The sequence below is a fragment of the Cynara cardunculus genome (assembly GCF_001531365.2).
Source record: "Cynara cardunculus var. scolymus isolate 2C chromosome LG 7, CcrdV1, whole genome shotgun sequence".
NCBI classification, from domain to species: Eukaryota; Viridiplantae; Streptophyta; class Magnoliopsida; order Asterales; family Asteraceae; genus Cynara; species Cynara cardunculus.
The window spans coordinates 8,656,411-8,662,072 of NC_037534.1; positions in this window are offsets into that span (position 1 = coordinate 8,656,411).

The following is a 5,662-nucleotide window of genomic DNA, read 5'->3' on the forward strand; positions in this document are numbered from 1 at the left end:
TATAAAAATAATAATTAAATATTTTGTTAGAACTCAATAATTATCCTAATTTTGTTTTAGATTTTTTATATTTAAAATGAAATATTTATCTTTTAGTTGATTATTTTATCTGCAGTTAGTTACATGAATCTTTAATAACTTGTACTTACACACAATTTACTTATAATCTTGAATTTTAAGTAATATGCATCAATAAACAGTACTTCATGCATAAAAAATAGTTTTAAGAATTTTTGTCAAATGCTTTATAATATATATATATATACACACACACACACACACACACACACACATATATATATATATATATTCAAGCTCATAAATTTTCTCTTTTAAATCCTTTTTTTTTTTCTCAAAAGATAAAGCCATTTGAAAAGATTCACAAAAAAAATTGATTAAACAAATATGATCTATGAAGTTCAAAACTTTGATTAAAAAAATTTCAAATTTTTTTATCAACTAATCCACATACACAAAATTCTCAAACAGATGAAAAACAGTCAAAACACAAACTGCTTATCCGGATGAGGTAGTCACCAGATAGAATCTCAGGATGATTTATCCGGATGTTGTCTCCGGACAACAAGTTCAACAAACAAAGAAATATTGGACAAGTGAAATAAGTCTTCGGACAAGAGATACTAGACTCCGGACAAAGAGTTTATGAATAGATCTTCAAATGGTCTCCGAATAAACTCAACAATACATTCTCCGGATAACAAACTCAACACATACAACCAATTTTGACCAGTTTCACAAACTGCACAGTAAGCAACTTCAATCAATCGGATACGGTCACTATGTAGTTTTAATGACCGGATGTAGATCAATACGGAGGCAATCAAACAGCCGGATACGGTCAAAGCAACTTGTAAAAATGCAACAATCGAATACGGACAATTTGTAATCATGCAACAGTCGGATACAGACAATTTGTAATCATCCAACAACCGAATACAGATAACTTGTAAAAATTCAATGGCCGGATTCAGAAAAACAACAATCTTTATTGCTCGGGTATGAACAAACACAAAAACAAACAACAATTCATCAAAATTCGATCAAAAACCACAAATATTATGAATTTCTTGAAAACTTCAAAAATCCTTCAAAACCTTGACAATTAATCGATCAAACCTAAAAATTGTTTGAATACAAAGATTCCAAAAATCAAAACGCACCAGATAACAACAAATTTAACAATCAAACAACAACAATTCTATGATTTTTGATGAAAATTGAAGAATTCAATAAAGTCTCAAGAACAATATCAGGAACACTATGAACAGTCCGATAATTTTGCAGATTCCCAGAATTTATGTGCAAAAATCTCGATTTCCATACAATTCTTAACCAAAATCGCTGCAGTCAAGCTCTGATACCAAATGCGAATCCCATATTGTTTAATCAATCTTCATGAATGATCAAGAACATCAAAATGACAAATCAAGAATCTTAAAAAAATTAAAGAGAATCTAATTCTTGATTATTGATCTTCAAAGTATTCTTACAATCTCACACTTAGATTCTTACAAAGACTAAACCTATTTATAGGACAAAAAACAATACAAAAAATATAAAGGAGAAACAAGATTGAATACAACATTTAAGCACAAAAACTCAAACCCAACACTTTCTTAGTTTGTTACAAAAGTTCCATGAAGAATTTTATCTATAGATTATAAAGATTACAGACTAAGATTGATTCACAAAGTTAACACGATATATTGGGTTAACAAATGAACTGTAAACCTCCATTAAATATGAACATTGAAGAGGATGGATGAAGATTACGCATGTACCTCAAGCTATCCTAATTGTACGTCAATTTAATTATGTTATTTACTATTTATTTGATGATTAAATGTAGCTTTAATTGAGAAATATGGAGATTTATGAATTTTTAATCTTGTGCCAAATATACAAAAATGTGCCTCACATTGATCCTTTTTGAAAAATACGTTTTAAGGGGCCGTTTACCGAACACACTTACCCGGTAAGTTTTTACCGGTAAAGTTTAACACTATCATTTACTTATTGGTTATGATTTTATTCCACCAAAATGACATCGTATTCAACAATTTACTTGGTAAGTGCTTACCGTGGCAAAAGTTGTCGCTCTCACTTACAGGGTAAGACTCATGTTCCTTCTCTCGCTCTTACCGGGTAAGATTCTTGGTCCTTATTATATTCATCCGAGAAGATAATGTGACTTGATAAGTACTTATCCAGATAATTGTTTGGTAAACGACCCTAACTTTCAAATTCTTTTCAAACACCCCTGTTGCTAAATTCAAAGTATGCTTAACATGAGTAATTTGTAGTTCCGTGTTTATTTTTAAGCTAGATTCACTTCGCACTTGAAAAAAAAAGCCTGATTTATTCACGATTATTTAAATATTTTTTTTAAGATGACCAATCTTTAACTTTTATGTTTATTTTTTCTTGACAGTCTCGATAACTTAGATAGTTATAAGATGAATAACAGTGTACTTACATGTTACTTTTTCTTGATGATTGCGCTAGAAACTCGATGGTTTCTCAATCAATGCACTAATTTTGTGTTTACACGATATATGTTGTCTCATTAGTCTTGATGGCAATGGCATTCTCGATGTATCATATATTTTATTTATGATGCATTCGATGTAATCTTGAGTGATTATAATTAAATTAAATTTTCCCAATTTTATATATATATATATATATATATATATATATATATATATCTCACGTTTTTTTTCCATTATTGCTTAATAAATTTGAATAATATAAATTCATATAATTTATTTTTTGTGTATAATGATATCATATATATTGAGATCGCTTACAAAAGGTGTTGTATCGAGAACTCATAACGATCTAAAAAGTAAAAAGGCGGCAAATTTTTTTTTTTTTCTTCTTAAAAAGTCAAACAACGTCTTCAAAAAAAACCATTTCATAACGCGCCGCAAGGCCCCATAACACGGACTTGTCTTACAAAACTATTACGAGCATTAACATGGTCAGGTATGCGTCTCATGCCATGGTGGCTGCATATAACCATATTTTACCCCTCCGTCATTTTTCCTATTAAACCTATGCACGTATACAACACTAAGCACACATTAAACACCCCCTTCAATGATAACACTACAACAAACATTACAATAAAATTGGGTTTATAGGATACTCTTAATCTCTAAGCGTTCCAATAGACTGTTTTATAGGATTTAATTTATAGGACCAAAATATAAAACGTTCTATCTAAAGGTGTTGTAATAAGTTTACATGACGCTTTTGGACGTCTTAACAAGTTTTTAGGACATCTTTAATATAAAGTGTCGTATTAGCAACTTTATAGGACACTTTTGAGAAAGTGTCCTATAAACTCAATTTTTTATGGGACAGTTTTTCAAATAGTGTCATATAAAGTTGATAATGAGACGCTTTATATCAAAAGTGTCCTAAAAAACTTATTACGACGTCAAAAAAACGTCATATAAACTTATTACAACGCCTTTAGATAGGATACTTTATTTTTTTGGTCCCATAAACTAAGTCCTATAAAGAGGTCTATTAGGACGCTTAGAAATTAGGAGTGTCCTATAAACCCGATTTTGTTATAGGGAAAAAATCTTTATCTCTTCCCATAACTAAGATTGTCTCGATACCATCTTGATAGGTTCTCAATAATTTGTATATGGGAAATTTTTTCATTGAATTTAATCGCGTTGATGATGACATCATGGAACTGATTAATGATGACACTGATTTACCTACCATAAAACTTCCTATAAAACAATCATTTTGTTAACTTATTCATCACTATGTTGTTAAACCTTTTTCAAGAAAAGACATGCATGGAATAAAAAGAGGATCTTCTCTGACTTGTTCATTCTTCTTACGTACGACATGGGTATAATAGTCATTTTCTTAGGAAAACAATGGACATCAGTAATTTCTCTTACTAGGAAAGCAAACGGTATGCCATTAGGCTTATTGTCCGCTCTATGGGCAATAGTTAGTCCTCTTGCATACGTTTCACTAGCAAACATGGAGATCCTTTGGTATCCGTTAGTGCACATAAGTTTAATTATGCACTCGACGACCCCTTTCCATGTTTCATACGTAAATTAGAAGATCTTCAGAGAAAGCACTATGAAATCATAGAGATCCTTGTGTTGTGTATATGGTTTTTCTTTCTTTCAGATTTGTTTCATTAATTTGTACAATCTCGTTGTGTTGGATAGCTACCCGTGTACTTTAAAATTCAAGCAATTAGCTTGATGTGTTAGATAGATACTTGACGTATTTTATGTTATAAATTTTGGAGGTTTCGATTGCTTGGATTACTGTAAGTTGTGATTCACTTTCAGATTGAAATATCTCGGTGGTACAATCGAAACTTCAATCGGATAAAATTCAGTAATTTGAACAGAGAATCGATGTTATGAATCTATCTGTACCCTCGAAAATCAAATGACCAATACGAAAAAGAATTCGAAAACTGTCAAACGGCAGTTTCAGAACCACCAAACTGGGTTTAAAAAACAGGGCCAAAAACCCGGGTTCAAGATCACAAATTTGGATTTTCGTGCATTTTCCATATAGTAACATTAACCCGAATAAAAAAAATTCAAGCTGACCTGGAATTATTGAACATATCGAGATCATATTTGAACACAAGTATAGCTAAAATCAAGTAACCAATGTAGATCTTGACAGAATCAGAAGAAAAAAGAATACAACAGATAAAATATTCTACTTACTCAAGAATCAGATGTTTCTCTCCAAATAAATGGATGTTAAATTCGAGCTTGGGTTGTTATCTTCGCTTGTTTTTGATGCTTTTTCGGGGTTGGGAATTTAGAGGGTGAAAACTAGATTAGTGATTGGAAAGACCGAGTAGATCAAAAGCGAAAAAAGAATATAAGCGGGACATATATTTTGGGATGGTTTTGAAACATAAACATAATATTCAAATCATGCAAAAATGGAGCATATTTTTGTGCTTTGAGGTATCATTGAGCATAGTTAGCCAATTTCCAATTTAAGATAAACAAAAATGGAAAGTGGAAGGGGTAAATGTGGACATTAATAGAAAGGTGAGGGACGATTTTTGTAATTTAATGTGGAAAGTCATTGTGTGATGGAAAAGGAATATATGCAAAACGACTTTTCCGACCCCAGACGCGTTTTTTCTATCCATGATTAATGAAAGAACCTACACGTTGTAGTTGGTATGCTCTTTTTCTATTTAGATCTAGTGAGTTTATTATCATTAAATTTATTATTATAATATATATAGGGGTCTAATCAAATAAGAACTGAATAGTTTGTGATAACTGTGAGATCCAATTTCAACCATAAATCAACGAATAAATTAGAAAATTAATAATTATGGTAGTTTGAGTTAAAGTTATAATTAGAGGGTATATTAGGTATTTTAAAAAATTCCTCTCTCCTCTCTCATCTCTCCGACTTTCAATCTCCGGCCTTCGGTGAAATCGGTATCACAGTATATCATAATGGATATCACATTGTGTATTACAATGTGTATCACATTATGTATCTTTGTTTTTAAGGTTTGAGTTGGTATCATAGTTGGTATCACAATGATATCACAGTATATCACAATGGGTATCACATTGTGTATCTTTGTGATTACTTGGTACCTGCC